Source organism: Trichechus manatus, unplaced genomic scaffold (genome assembly GCF_000243295.1).
Source record: "Trichechus manatus latirostris isolate Lorelei unplaced genomic scaffold, TriManLat1.0 scaffold00007, whole genome shotgun sequence".
NCBI lineage: Eukaryota > Metazoa > Chordata > Mammalia > Sirenia > Trichechidae > Trichechus > Trichechus manatus.
Genome location: NW_004443943.1, coordinates 32,171,883 through 32,188,503, shown reverse-complemented (window position 1 = coordinate 32,188,503; position 16,621 = coordinate 32,171,883).

The window sequence follows — 16,621 nt, the reverse complement described above, 5'->3', positions numbered from 1 at the left end:
GTTCTATCCTATGTCTACAAAGATGTGACAGGCTAGAAGAAGGAGGGAACAAAGTGGTAAGTAAACCAGGTATTCAGATGTAAATATGAAACCCATGGTTGCTCTGCATTAAGAGGTACAGGATTTGGCAGTCATTACCCTGGAAACAGCTTTAGCTCACTGCAGATTTCCTCCCTTTTCTGCCCATTTCCAGCAACAGAGTCATCAGGAAGAAGGATGTTCAAAGACATCACATCTATAACCTTTGCCAAAGGCACACACAGTCTTTGGAGGGAAGATTTTTATTTTCCCTGTCACCTTTAATGCTGGATATACCAGCTGAAAGGCGAATTCCAAGTATAAGGTCACTGCATGCAGGCTTCCTAAAGACAGAGAGCTTGAAAAGAAATCTATTCTGAATGTCACTCTCATTTCAGCTCCCATTTTCCCGACACAGCCCAGATGCACTAATTGGCCTTGCTGTTGGCAGCAAAAAAACAAAAAAACCACACTGTTTGCCAACATCCCCCATGGAGGCCTTCGTGACCATTGGGCCCTGGTCTCAGTTCAGGGTAATTAATTGAGATACACACAGGATATCCCAATGTGCAGGTTTCTCGTTCATATTTTATAGGAATGGCATGTTCTTTCCCCGGAAGAGAATCCTGTGAGTTTTGTCTCACTTGAAGTTTTGAAAGAGACGTTTGGACATCTAAGGCGTGAGAGTCCAGCGATGGGACTTTACATTTTTCTCAGTGCTTTTAGAATTTGGTAGTTTTATTCTTTTATAGTAGATGTTGAACTGTACCCACTCCCCCACCAAAAATGTCCCCTCCCTCTTGCAGCACACTTACAAGGCTAGTTGTCTCACACTGGTGGCCTGCTGACTACATCCATCTGATAGATGTGTGTTATTTTTCATGAATAGAATTTCAAGAGAAAAATAACAAATTAGCTACCTATAAGTGGAGGTTTCACATAAATTCAGAGCATTTGGCAGCAGCAGGTCTCCATCTTTGCACAGCAACTGGCTGGAGTTAAGTAGGTTCCACTTCTGTTTAGTGAAGCAGACCCTTATTCAGTTCAACATCTTCCCAACCCTGTCCACTCTACCTGTGCTACTCCACGTGGTCCACAGACCAGGAGCAGCATCTGGAGGTTTGACGGCAATGCAAATTCGCTAGCCCCAACTAAAACTACTAAATCAGAATCTCTGGAAAGGGGCCAGAAATCTGAATTTTAACAAGTTCCCCAGGTGACTTGTATTTATGTTAAAGTTTGAAAAGCCCTGCCCTATACTATTCTACCAACAACCTGGTCCCAGCAAACACTGTTATTTTCCTGGACTTTAATCACCTTAGGAATCTGATGAAAAATGCAAAAACAAAAGCAAGTCTGTATCCCCAGTATGTTAATCCTAATTGATGAAATTTCATTTCCCCCAAGGCTAGATTATCGGAAGCACCCAGTTGCTTTGTGATCTGCCAGAAAATGCTGATTTGATAATAGTGGGTGAGTAAAAGCCATGGACACATTTGGTGACTAGTCATTGAAGTATCGCTGATTTGTTTTGCTCCAGAGGATCACTAGAAATTGCCAGATGTATTTCTTTGTTCACTGCAGCTCAGTTATTTTGTCATTGATATTTTTTCTCCTCCCCAAAGGGTAACAAACTAGTCTCAGGCAAAAGCCGAAGTTAGAGGAAGATGAGGGTGGTCTCCTTTCTTCCCCAGCCAGGTTTAACCACATGAGGTCCTCAGGCTAGAGCCACTTGCCTATATTAGAGTGCAAAGTTATGGCTCTCTCAGTAGTGACAGAAGCTTAGCATCTTTCAATCACCATGCAAAGCCAGAGGCCCTCAGCCTAAAGAGAACAGCTTTAAATGGCAGCCCCACTGAGTATTATCATAGGCTGATAAGAACTCTGTTAGATGCTATGTAAAGCATCTTGGTGAAACTCTTCAGGTCTTTAAAAATCCTATCTTCCACTCCTGCCAGGACTAAAAGATTTAGTAAGCTCCAGTCCCGCCTCAGCCCAGAGATTCAAAATCACTATGCCATGTAATGACATTTTACATCTCTCTTTAGATCACCAAAGCTGCATAGTTTAATTGTTCATGCCCAATTTACTGGTGTCAAACAGGAAAATCTCATACTCTGTTAGGAGTGAAAGAAAAGGAGTTTTATTGAGGAATAACACAGCTCAAACGGCACAGCACCAAGTAAAAATGCAAAGCACTCTGCCTTTCAAGCAGAGAGAGGGGTCTATATACATAAATAACAAAGGAAAGGTAGAGGGTTAATTATTGATTATAGATAAGATCAGCTTCAACTTGAAGTCCTTTGAAATGTAAAGGTCAGCCACTTGGCTAGGAGGGAGGGAGTTACCACCCAGGTGATTGACACCTGCCAGTTGGGTTATACATGACTGCAGTCATGAACACATTTTTCTCAGGAAGAAATTGTTTACCTCTCAACACATTCTTCCCATGAACAAATGGTTTAGATCCTGACCTTTTGCTTCCTGGGTATGCATGTTGTCCTAGTCATTCTTACGTCTGAAACGATTGATTCCAGTTTGAAACTTTTCCGTTTACGTAGGTCTGCCTTGGTTGCATCCACATGGGCAGTGAGAACAGTCTAAAGGGAGAGCAGAGTGTAAAAAGCATTCCAATTAGCAACTGGTAGTTACGGTAACTGAGGAATCAGCCTCGAGGTTAAGGTATTGATTCATTTTGATAATATTATATATGCTGTGAAATTCTCTGATAGTTAACCCACCACTGAGATCTACTAGGGTAATAATAAGCACTTAACAATGTTTCACACAACACCACAGATTTGAAAATGCATTTCAAAATATGCACTTTCAGCTCCACCGTGAATTAGCATACGGGGATTCTAGGGTCTTGGATCCAGCTCCAAAGTTCAGCATGGGGCTAGGATATTTTCCCGTCAATAACTTCAGCCTGGGTAAAGCTGCCTCCTTGTCCCCCTTCACCAAATCTTCACCAAATCTGGGCTTACGATGCAGACGCCCTGTTAGGGACCCAGGCCATCACTGCCACAGTCATCTCTGAGCTTGACAGAGAAACAAACAAAAACCATGGGTCGTCTCTAGGTACTCAGTGCTGGAAGCTGGGTTTGCCTATTAAAGAAAAGGTGGGGCCTATACGATCTCCTGGTGTTTGACCCTAAGTGAGTGAGGATACTGGACTCCTGGGACCACTGGGTAGGGCTGCTGCAAGGGGCTCAGTCTTGGAGAAAAGGCAACTAAGAATATATTCTCTACATTTTTACTCCAAAATGTTTCCCAGTACAATTGAGAGTCCACATCAGATAGGGCACTTGTACTTAACAAGGTAAACCAGAAGTGGGCCTGGTTTGTGTTGGGTAAAATCCAGACTACTTACCTTGGCATTCAATGCCTCCTGAATACGACCTCTGCCTCTGACTTTGCCGCCTACTGCTCTGCAGCAGGGACCATGGACTCCACTTGTCTCCCAGGGACGATCTCTGCCTGTCTACCTTCAGGATTTACTCACATACTTGGCCCCTGGCTAGAGAACATGTCATTGCTCTTTCTCTGTGGAGCAGAGGCCTTCCTTCCATTCCTTTTAAGCCGGACTCTGTCTCATCTCCTCTCCAGGAACCTGGAGCCTCAGGCCTCACTCCTTCCCTCCTTACTGCCGTCTCACTACTTGTGACCTAGACCAGGCTCGTGGCCGGTCCCACAGCTTGGCCACCTCACTGCTCAGTGAGTGCCGGCTCTTGAGGAGGTGTACCTTTTGTTTTTGTTGTTCTTGTTGTTTTATGCTGCTACAGAGGCATAACTAAGGCATGTCAGGTAGGGCGCGTGCCTGGATGCCACTTGAGGAGGGGCGCTAATGAGTACTTCCTATTGGCCATTGCAGTTTCCATCGCTAGCTGTGAGAGGTCACTCAGCAATTTAAAACTAATTATCACAGGCGCTATTTTCCATAGATAGGCCCCTGCTGCTGGAGAAAGACCGCTGGGTATCATTCAGAGGCTTTGTTTCTTCACTCTCACCATTTTGAAAGCAGTAACATTGCATCGCACTAACAACAACAACAAAAAACCATTGCCGTTGAGTGGATTCCAACTCACAGTGACCCGATTGGACAGAGTAGAGCCGCCCCATAGGGCTTCCAAGGAGCAGCTGGTGGATTTAAGCTGCCAACCTTTTGGTTAGCAGCTGAGCTCTTAACCACTGAGCCACCATGAAAAGAGAGGAAACAAAAAAACAAGCTATATTGGAAAGGATTTAAAACCAGGAAGGTGGGGAGGGCGTGGGTAGAAGGCAAGTGGCTGGTGTAATGCACTCCTGAAGACCTCAGCATTATGTCGGGTAGGTGAGCTTAGCCGTCTGAGTCAGTGCAAACTTAATAAATCAGGGAGCTGGGAAAGGGTTTGGGGAAATCCACCAAACACTCCTGCTTCTGAATAAGGCCTGAGCCTCGCCATGAAGGGTAGGGCAGCTGAGTAACAGAAGCATGCTTAAAACCTCCATGTTTTAGATAAGGTCCAGCACTGATTATTCAATAATTCAACAAATACATATCAAGCATCTATTCTGTGCCAGGTGCTGTTCTAGGTGCAGGAATTAGAGCAGTTGATGAGGCAAACACTGTTCCTGTCTTCATGTACCTTGCATACCAGCCGAAAGAATACTACTCCACGTGGGTGGAAGAGGGATTCAGGGCTTTTTTTTTTTTTTTTCCCTGCCTCTGGGTTTCAGGTTTGGGGATAGGTTTTGCAGGATGAATAGGAGTTTACCAAGAGGGACCAGCATGCACAAAAGCATGAAGTTTTGAAACAGTGTGATTTATGTAGGGAAATACAAGTTGGGGTTCAAAGACAACAACAGATGCTAGAGTGGCCAGGACCACTTTCATGGAAGGCCTCAAATTCCTCCTGAGAGCAGCTTAGTGTCATAGTAATGTCATGAATTTAGATTATTGTGCCTTTTTCTTTGGCTCTAGTGTAAAGCCCAAAATGAATCTAAAAATCCTATTCGTCAATGGCCACTCTGGCTTCAGAAGCAACAGACAGTAAACAGTGTACATTATCAGGACAGAGAGGGACCACAGCTCTACTTTCCTCAAGATCACTCCCTCCAGGCCTAATTTGGGGTCCTGCACACAGTGACAAAGTTGTTTACAGATTACCTGAAAATCAGTACAAACAACACGTAGGAAGAAAAGAGAATAACCAAACACATCCGCAGGTCACGCCCACCTGACAGGAAGGCTTTCTACAGGGGAGACTCTAGCTTAAGATGTTGCTCCCCGCATTTCCTCTGGTTACCACCAGAGCTTCTTTATGCTCTGCCGTCAAATACATCATTTATCTCATTTAGTGCATGCACACAATGGTTATTAAAATGGCACACCATTCCAATTGCTTTGTTTATGGTCGTGTGCAGAGTAAATGTTTTATTTTCTGATGAGTGCTTGGGTTTTATTTACCAGCATTAAAACTGGGGCAGAGTGACTGTAGATCCACATCTCAATGCTTACCAGCATGACGAGATGATACACACATACTAATGAAAGCTCTGGGGGTAGTTTTCCAGGCTGTTGAACGTAATTTCTCACATCCCTAAATGGCTGTAATAGGGAAACACCCTGAAAAGAATTCTCTAATGGCTGTGCATATGTAGCAGAGGATCACTGGAAAGTTAATGTGCCATGTAAAGCAGATATTCATTCATTCATTCATTCGGTATGGTGTAAGGTGTAGCACAGAACACTGGACCCTTTGTACCTCTCTGTCTTTACCCACTTTGTTCCCTTGCCCCAAGCCCCTATCTCTGCCAAGCTAGCTTCCCTTTAAAGGTCAAGGCTAATGCTTTTATTCTACCTCCCTTTTGAAGCTTCCCAAATCTTCTAGACTGACTTATCTCTACCTCTTTGGTGTTCATATAGCACCTTAGACATTAGCACATTTAAAATTAACTCTTTATTTACCTTCTTGTATAGTTCACTGGACTATGACTGCTTCAAAGCTGAGTGCATACTTTATTCTTCATTGAATTTACTCCAAAACCCTTTTCAAATGTGCCTTGTATATAGGAAAAAATCACATCTATTAGCCTACCTTTTCTTTCTCCTTGGTACAGAGCAGGCACTCAATACATATTTGTTGAATGAATGGATGAATCAACAAGGCAGGCCACTTCGGTTGACTCTATGAAACTCCTTTCATTTTTTCAGTATTTTCAATGAGGGAATTCAGTAAGTAGACTTTCATGTCCTAGAAGTCATTTGTGTACTCGTTCATTCATTTCACAAATATTTAATGTGTACTTAATGTGAACAGGACGTGGAGAAGTTGCAAGTACCTACTCTCAACTCCTGGGAATCCTGGGAGGAGAGAGCAGCCAAGAAAACATAACAAAATGTTGTCGGAACTGTCACTAAAATATGCAGGAAAAATGCAAAATAAGTGAATGATTAAGACAGTGTAATTTTCCTTTTTTAACTCCCAGAACTGCCCAGTAACTCCAGGAAATGGTGATTGAGGAGAATCTGCAAAAACAAGACTCAGAATATGAAATGAGCTGCCATTGATCTTTCTCAGTTCCCAGTCACAAAACCTGGCACTGAGACAATTGTTTGTACAGAGGAAAACCTATTTCAACAGACAGCAAAATGTCAGCTGTCCAGCCCACTCTGAAGCCAATGCGGCAGCCAGTGATCTGGCCCTAATCAGTATCTAGACCTAGACCTCCAAGACTCAGGGCTCTGTTCCTGTATTTACCTGGAGTACTTTTTCCAGAATAAATAATACTACTTCCAGCCAGCACCAACTGGATGGGTTCAGCCTTCTTGAGCAAACTTCCCTATCTGAAAACGCAGATATGCATTCATTCATTCATATGGTATAGCGTGCAGTGAAGACCGCAGCCCTGGTCTCCAGCAAAAGCCTTGTGTACTATGCTGGATCCATTTCATTCCTAGATACTGTCCATTGCATACATCTCAGAGTCTCTTGGAATAATTCTGCACAAACTCCCAGTCTATTATCTATAAAGGAAAAGAGAACACAGTAACTGATAAGGCAACCCTAAGGAAATTAATCATCTTCCTTTGGATTTTCATTTAGAGTAAAGAACACAGCAACATTACAGTCTATCCCCTGCCCCATCCTTCAAGTATCAACATACCCCAGCAACTCCCTGCTAAAAGAGCAATTAGTTGAACTGTTCATTGCAAATCCTGCTGTGATAAAAGAACTTGTTTCATGTCATCTTCCCCTTTGCATGTCAAAGATGAAACAATACGAATTCAAGTGACTGAATTATCTACAATACAAATTGCTGATAATTTCTTGTTGAGCTCCCCCCGCCTTTTGTTTTGTCACATGCGAGAAGGGGAACAGTAAAGAAGCTAGAAATGAATGCCTAAGCCCAGAGATCCAGCATCTGTGTTTAATGCAAGAAAAATAAGATGACATGATTTTGGAAACAGACTGACTAGATGCCTAGACTTAATTTGGAGCTTGAAAATAGAGAAAATGTCAAATCATCTCTAACAAAGGTCGTCGGAAAGAGCAAGTATGCGGAACTGCCTGCCTCCCAGCTTTCTCAAAGGGGAAGACTTCATCATTGTGAGCTGGCTGGGATTCTTGAAAAAAGCAAAGAAAAATACTGGATCAAAATGATTGGGTGCTCTGTGACAGAAATGCCCTTCTAGGCCGAAACGTGTAACCATCACTGTCTCCTTGTTTACCCTTTGCACTTACCGAGCCAGAAGCACCTGGAAGACCATTCTTCAGAACTGTCTGAGCAAGTAGAACAGAGATTTCTATCTTTTTCAGTTTCCTTACAGTGTCCCCTCAGTTGGAAAAGTCCTTCTCTTCCATACCAAGCACAGCCTCCCAGGCCATGCTCCCTAACACCTAGAAGCCCAAACGTGAGTTTGTCTTGTTAGAGGTAGACCTGCTCTGTCCTCACTGCTCACCATCTCGGGATCCTCAGCTTCCTTTTACTGTCTTTGTCATTTTCTTATTTAATGCCCTTAACCTTTTGTCTATCATTGACTTCTCAACTGTTTTATTTTTGCTCCCATACCATTTTATCAGTAGGACTTTCAATAATATTTTAAATTATAGCTTAACAATATGATAACAATTTAATAATCATGTCCTAATTATAAGAACCTACTTTCTCCTTTGGTTGTTATTATTTAAAAATATGCCTAATATCCCTAATGTTAATCATCTTCGCATTGTGCACAATAGTTAATACAAAATGTGAGTTACACAGGGTGTGTACCTAAAGGTAAGAGCATGGATGAATGACTGCAGGGTAGAAATGAGAACCACTCAACGTATCTCTGACCTTAGAAACCCAATGCTTGTTGATGAAGAAATAACCTTAGGGGCCAGACGTAACACCTTATATATTACTTAATTTAGCCCTTGCTAATTTAACCGATACAGAGCCCTGGTAGCACAGTGGTTAATTTATTTTAACAGATGAGCAAAGTGAAGTTCAAAGAGAGGTTCAATAACTTGCCCAAGAACATATTTCCAGCAAATGGCTAAACTGGGATTGAAATTTAGTTGTCTGCCTTGTTGATTAAAAAAAAAAGAAAACCACTGTCATCAAGTTGATTCTGACTCATAGCAACCCTGTAGGCCAGAGTAAAACTTCCCCTCAGGGTTTCCAAGGCCGTAATCTTTATGGAAGCAGACTGCCACATCTTTCTCTTGTGCCTTGTCGATAGCTGCCTATATCATATGAATTCAGCAGGAAAGGGGGAAGGGCAAGGAAAAGGGGCCAGAAAGAATGCATGCTCCGCTCACATACATTCCCCCACAAACTCTCCAAGAAGACTTGAAATTACAGGATAAAAATTCCAATTCCTTTGCCTAAACATTGTTGCCTTTAAACATTTCAAACTCTCTCATTTGAGAGAGGAAAGATTAATTATCAGCTCTCAGTCATTGTCACGTTCATGACAATTAGCTTGGCATCTCTTCCTGAAGGTTGGCTTTGTTGGGCAAAAGAAGGAGTGTGCCAAAGGGAACAGGTATACTGTATAAAGAGCCCCAGCCTGGGGCGGGGGGGAAGGGGCTCTTTGGTCCTGGAAATGTGTAATGTATGTCTTTCATAGAAATCCCTAGGAAGATGGCACTGACTTAAGAAAATCCAGTTCTAAAAACTGGAGAAGGATGAAGATTGGAACACCTGTGCCCTGACTCGTGTATACATATTTAACATTAATTCCTAACTCCTAAAGAGATGGTTATGCTATCTGTTTAATGCTTCCCAAGTGGCCAGCTTCACAATAGTTGGTCCCTTTGTATGCACTGTATTTCTTAAAGGTTATTAATGGGAAAGCCTTTTACCTTCAGATTTGGCTCCTGGTTCGTAACAATTCAAGAGCAAATAAGTCTATGCTTTGGAGGTTAAAGGAGCACACACCCTAGAACCAAGCAAGAACCATACAAAGATCACAGAGAAGGTCCACAGGCTTTAAATAGCTGAGTCTTGAAAAGAAAAGGGGGAAGAAAAGAGGGATGAAGAAAAAAACAAAGGAAACGTTTATCTCAAAAAAATCTGTCTTTTGTTCCACAGATTGGCTATCTCTTGCCTATTTCCAGGGACTTCAAACAATACCATCTACTTAGCCCTGATGCCGGGCTGAAAGCTACCTTAAGCTCCATATTCTTATTGGAGTTTCTATGTTCTTGTGTACTTTCATCTACTTAATGATACAACAAAAACTTACTCCTCAGTACATAAAACAGTTGGGTTTTGTCTCTGTTAGACTCCAGCATGTGAAAGTGATTGTCAACATGGCCATCACGTGCAAAGGAACAATAGTTAGGGAAGAGTTCAACACAGTGAATGTCCAATAAAGGTCAACTACGTTGATCATGATGATGACGAATAATGATTATTGTGGCCATTTTTGCTAACAAGTGTCTGAAAGACATAAATGATGTCCTGTGATTATTATAATTTCCATGTGTGTATCTTTTGCCTACTTGATTTTAAAGTCACTGCACAATTGTGTGTTTGTGTGTGGGAGGGTGTAACACATAGTCTACATTTCTGATATTTTCAGTTTAATATTATTTAAGTTACCTAAAATTGATCATTATTTTAATTTCCACTTGTCACTTCTACCCTTCATCCTCCAAGACAGAAGCAGTAAATATCGCCTGTAAAGAGTCAGTATTCCTAAAATCTCATTAACTCACCTAGGGCTCCTTCCACTCCAACTGAAAGGCCTCCCAACATGGCAGTGCTTTCATGTTTGGGGACCTCATATTTACTTATAAAGACTACAGGCAGAATTTCTTTCTCCCTCCAGGTGAGTTAGAATAAACCACATTGATATAACAGACCAGAGTCTAAGAGAAGAATATTATGCTCAAGACTTTGCTTGGGTCAGAATATGTTGACTTAAGTGTCCAGGAGTAGTCTTGGGGAATTTGGTGTCCTCTTTTGAGAAAAGGAGAATATTTTGAGCCATGAAGAAATTTCAGAATACAGATTATAAAATCCATCTACCCTATATGTTCCATGGTTATTTATCTGTTTTCTGGGGGTTCTGTTTGTTTGTTTTTTGTGCAAAAGTCAAGGAGGAAAATCTATCAAACAAAACACCGTTCGTTTTTCTCTGTATCTGCAGATCATAATATGGCACATATGATAGGCTCCTAATACATTATGTTCAGTAATCAATTAATGAGATTCTGGCCCCAAGGAATCTCATGGGCTAGTGACTCGAGACATTTGAGAGGAAAGAAAGGTGAATAAATGTACCTTTAAGGTAAACATGAACTTTGAACCCATTTTGGAATCATCAGAATGGGTGAAGGTGGACCTCACTGAAAAACAGAGAGTCCACAGACTTTAGAGCCTGAATCCATGTAGGGCCCTCTAAGTGACAATAGGGACAGGATTTTGAGTTGATTAGGATGTGATTGAGAGGGCTCAAAGAAGACTGACAAAGACAAGCTGCTTAAGCTGTGTGTAATAAATCTGGGAAAGTCCACCCAGCAGAGGGGGCTATAGGCTTAAGAGTTTTACCCGCCATGCTATGCAGATGGGGCAAATCTTAAGATTCCATTTATCCCTATATTCCTAGGTGATGCTTGCTATGGCAAGAGATGTATTAAATGTATCTGTATATTAAATATTTCTGTATCTATTTAGCTACCCACCTACCTAGTTATACTTTTATATCATCATCATAATATAGAAGATTAGACTTCTGGGTTGGGGCATGGGTGTAGAGAGTAAACAGACGAAGGTTGTATTTAACTCCAGGAAGTGATACAGGAACGGGAAAGAAAGATTTGCAGTATTTTCCTTCCGAAGTTTTGCAGAAAGCTCAAAAATCACTAGAGTGAGGCAGTTTTCTTGGTCCTTGTGAGACTGTTAGCAAAATCACATTGCACTTGGGAAGTTATCCCTCACTATGCAGTGTGGGCCCTGGGGTGGGGGTGGGGCAGAGTGATGGCTAATCTGCATATCCATTTTCAGAAATCTGGCTCTCGAAAGTGCTGCATGGGTTGTTTTGAAGATGACCCAAAGGACCCCTGGGCAAACCGTTAAGGCTGGTAGTGAAATGCCCAACGATTCAAGAGTCAAGATTCTAAACAAATAAAGAGACAAAACAGACTGATTCAGAAAAGTGATTGGTGTGATACTTCAAGTGAATTCTGAAAGCTGATTTTTAGCAGGACTGACACTTTTGGTTGTAACAATCAACTGTCTTCTTATCCACACACAAGGAAGCCATTATTCTCAGTTCAATAAGAGTAAACCCAAAACCAAACCCGTTGCTGTCGAGTCAATTCCCACCTATGTGTTACAGAGCAGAACTGCTCCATAGTGTTTTCTTGGCTATAATCATTACAGAAGCAGATCCCCAGGCCTTTCTTCTGCAGTGCCACTGGGTGGGTTCAAACTGCAAATATTTTAGTAGACGAGTGCAAACATTTGTGCCACCCTAAAAGAGGGGAGCCCTGGGTGTTGCAATAGTTAAGAGTTTGGCTGCTAATCGAAAGGTCAGCAGTTTGAATCCACCAGCTGCTCCTTGGAAACCCTATGGTGCAGTTCTACTCTGTCCTTCAGGGTCGTTATGAGTCAGAATTCACTTGACCGCGATGGGTTGGGTTGGGTTAAGCTAGGGGTATAGAAAAACAAAACATTAAGATGAACCCACAGGAAAGTCATTAAGAGTAGCAGTATTGATGGGGAAATGTCCCTTCCTTCTCCCATCAAGAATAGTATTGGGAGATGTAGGCAGTGAAGCCACAAGTCCAGCAGGGACACAGCTCCCGTTAGAGGTCCTGAGAGGCACAAGTGGATAAGGCCAGAAAAAGTCACAATGGAGACCAACCTAGCAGCTCATTAAAATGGTTATTTGAATGGCTCCCAAGGAGACTGTGTAATAGGCCAGCATTCTTCCATTGTAGGGGAGAATCTTAAAGCCCTGGGAATTCCAGTGGTGGTAGTTCAAAGCCAAACAGATTCCAATCACCCTCAGTGATAGTATTCATACTTTTTTTTTAAATATTCTCCCCAGGCTACATCTAACCAAAATAAAATACACAAAAATGATAAACTGGTTTGTTGCAGGTTCCTGGGTTGCCTTTGCTGGTGAAGACGTATTGCTAGTTTACTCAGTAAACATTCCACAGGGCAAGTGGCTATTTCATAATATTTTCAGTGACTTGGTCATAATACAATAGCAAAAATGTGAGATTTGCAGTGACCTTTACATTTGCCTTTAAGATATTTCTTGAAGCGACCAGCTAACTAAATTATAGAAACTTGCTGTATAATCTGATGTCACTGCTTTCACGGAGTATGATATCCACTCACTTCTTGCTCTCTGCCTCTAATCAACAACAGATTTCACCACATCCTTTTCAATAAGCACCCAGTATTTGACAATATAAATGCATATTATCTTAAACCTTCAATCCTTTAAATACGTGGAGTATAATAAGTTCATTCCATGAACGGAAGAATTTTTGAAGCAATAAAAATTTTTAAAAAGATGTAGTTAATTTAATGCAACCAATTTATAGATGAGAAAACAGGGTAAGAGATATTATACAACATTCCAAAAGTGATTCAGCAGAGCTGGGAGTAAATTTTAATCTCTTGATTCCAAGTCATCTTTTTTTTAGGTGAATGAGAGTTTTATCTTGGTAAATAATAATAATAATAATGAGTCCAAGTTTTTGGTGACTCCATTGTCAAACGCTTTCAGGTATTAAACTCATTAAAGAAAATATTTCAATGGCAGACTAAGCTTCAGGTTCTAGGTTAAAATGTATTTGCAATATCACTGGCTCTCTGATAATGTGTTTAATGGTTTGGGTGAAGATTACTGGAATTCATGAATATCTACACACAGGAAGGAAAGCCATTTAATAGTTTGAATAATTCAAATAAAGATTCCCTGCTCACTTCAGAAAGGCTTCACTAAAATGGAAGAATAGGTCTATGCTTCCTTGTATCATTAATGGACATATAGAAGTAGGGGGAAAAATTGGGCTCTTATGAGGTTTATCATTATTTTTCTATAGACCAAAGAGTATGGTAGTGAGAGTTACTTCACCAGATCTTGAACAGAACCCAGGATGGAAATAAATTAGACAGAACACAGCACATGATTCAGTGTACACACGTGGCTTTCTCTGGGTTGGTCCAGTGATTGAGTAAGGCTAGATGAGCAGCTGGCCTATTCAGATCGAAAATAGCTGCTCCTGCCCCAAAGGAAGAAAAACGAAGCCCTTTATAAGGTAAGGCAGCAAAAGCCAAAAAGAAATGTTATCCCTTATCTCCACAGGGCACAGCCAATGAACCTACTGTTATAAGAACCGTATGGTGGGGGAGACGGATAGAGATGTCAGAGAACATATGGGAAGCTTCCCTTCTGAACAATTGTGATAAATAATAGAAACTTCTTTAGGTTTTGTTTCTTTCTTATCTTTGCTTTTTACCCCCTAATTCATTTAATGCAAAACTGGAGAAAAGATATTCCCACTAATTATGTAGATACAATATAAAAAAAGTTGTCATTGAGTTGACTCTGAGTCCAACTCATAGCGACCTCATTTGCATCAGAGTAGAACTGTGCTCCTTAGGATTTTTGATGGCTGATTTTTCAGAAGTAGATCACCAGGCCTAACTTTCTTCGAGGTGCCTCTGGGTGGACTCGAATTGCCAACCTTTCAGTCAGCCACCAAGCAGGTTAACTGTTTGCAGCGCCAGGGACTCCTGTGTAGGTATAAGCCAAGACAAGCCAAGCCAAGCCAGTTGCTGTTGCGTTGATTCTGATTCATGGCGTCCTCATAAGTTTCAGAGTAGAACTGCACCATGAATAATTATAACCCTAAACCAGCATGTAGCATAGCTGCTATATAAATTTCATTTATTCGTATATTTATCAATCTATCCAAAATATAATGAATATCTGTTAAGCAGAAGGCTTTGCTCCTTAGTGGGGATAGAGATATGATGGCTATTTTTGGCTTCATGAAGTAGGAAGTTTAATTAGGAAATCATACTAATAAAAATGTATTTGTAATGTGAGAAACTGGTTCAAGGTAGATGATCCAGGTGGATCCTAAATTGTAGTAAATGTCATTTTTAATTTGTAAAAGCTGGAAAATAAGAGAGAATAATCAGCAAACTAAAAATGTTGAAATATTTCTAAATCTATGGATAGATTAGAGGAGATGACAGCCCAAAACACAGAGGAAAAGATGATTATAAAAGGAAGTTTAATTCCAGAGGTTGTCCAAGCCCAGATTTAATGAATTTAGAGAAAATGAGAGGTCACTTGGGAAATCATGAGGGTGCTTAATTGGGAAGCTTCTTGCAGAGCAGCAGGCTACTTGGAACCTTCTCTTAATCATGCTTATTCTAACAAAGCTTTTTACTCTTGGAAAAAGAAGCAGGGTAATGTCTCAGGTGACTGACCACCCCAAGAGAAACAGAAAGAGTCTCTGCTCCAAATACAAGGTATTAGGCACAACCTCTGTAGTAGCATATCCAGCCAAACTCCTAAAGACACCAGAAACAGGCTTCTGCAGTCAACAGGCATTAACAAAAAAGAGATCAGAGATTCTCAGAGATAAATAAAACCAAACATTTGAAAAGGACCAGTCACTCAAAAGAATAGTAACTCATTCAACAAAGGGAAGAATTAGCAGCCAAGGAAGCAAGACAACTTTTGGTTATTTTAAGATCTTCTTATTTTTCCTCTCAATTCTAAGATAGTCCAGAAAATATTATACTGTATCCATTAAAAAGTATGTAGAGATTGGAAGATGCAATGTTATTAATATGTCAATTCTTCCCATATAAGACAATCCCAATCAAAATTCCAGCAAGCCATTTGTTGATATCGGCAAACTGATGCTAAATTTTATATGGACAGGTAAAGGACCTATAACAGCCAACATAATATTGAAGAAGAAGAATATAGTACTCAAGTAGTTATAGCACCCACACTACCCAATTTCAAGACTTACAAGAGTGCAGTAATCAAGGCAGAGGGACGCTGGTGAAAGAATAGACACATAGATCAATGGAGAAGATGGAGCACAGAAATAGATACACACAAATACAGTCAACTGATCATTGACAAGGGAGCAAAGGCAATTCAGTGAAAAAAGGATAATCTTTTCAACAAACGGTGCTGGAACAATTGTGTGTCCACACACACTCACAAAAACCTTGCCTGCAGCTCCTATGCCTAATCCCTTTTGAGTGGTGTCCTATAAAAACAGCAGAATAGAAACAAAGACACACCAGGGGGAAGATGCCATGTGAGGCTCCATATACAAGCCAAGGAACGCCAAGAAATGCCTGGGCCTGCAGAAGCTGGAAAAGATAAGAATCTTCTCCTAGAGCTGATGATCAGATTTGGATTTCTATCCTCCAAAACTAGGAGACAATAAATTTCTTTTCTCTAAAGCTACCATCCACTTGCAATATTTTCGTTACAGCAGCACTAGGACACTAAGAATTTGGTACTGAGAAGCAAGTCACTTACTCTCTCCAGGCATCAACTTCCTCATCTGAGACATGGGTGATTTAGTTAGATGGTCCTGAGGTTTACTCCTGTTCTATTCTGTCATAATTCTATATTTCAAATGTGGAATGTTAAATAAAATGAACTAGTAAACTAAGAACACTTTGAAAGAATAAGAACACTACAAAAACTCAAGATATTTTTAGCAGTTAGGCAGCCACCCTTCTTAATACTTACTAAATTGGGAGAGAAACAGAGCAAAGTATTCATCAGTGGGTCTGATTTGCTACCTGAGGCTCAGATGCAGACAACATAAAAGAAAGGAAGTCATTAAAAAATATTTTGTCCACGAAAGTGGAGGAGAAAAAAAGCAAGTGGTTAAAACTACAGATCGACCTATATAAGGCCAACGGGGCAAGACACACACACAACTGTAAAGTGACTCCAAGTAAGGGAGAAAAGATAATTATGGCAACCATGTCCTTGACCAAGTGGCACTGGTAGTGGAATCAGCCTTGCCAAGGACAACAGAAGCCTTCTCTTCTGATACCAGAAGGAAGGACAAGAGGCTGACCTGGAACTGGTAGGCAGGGGAATTAG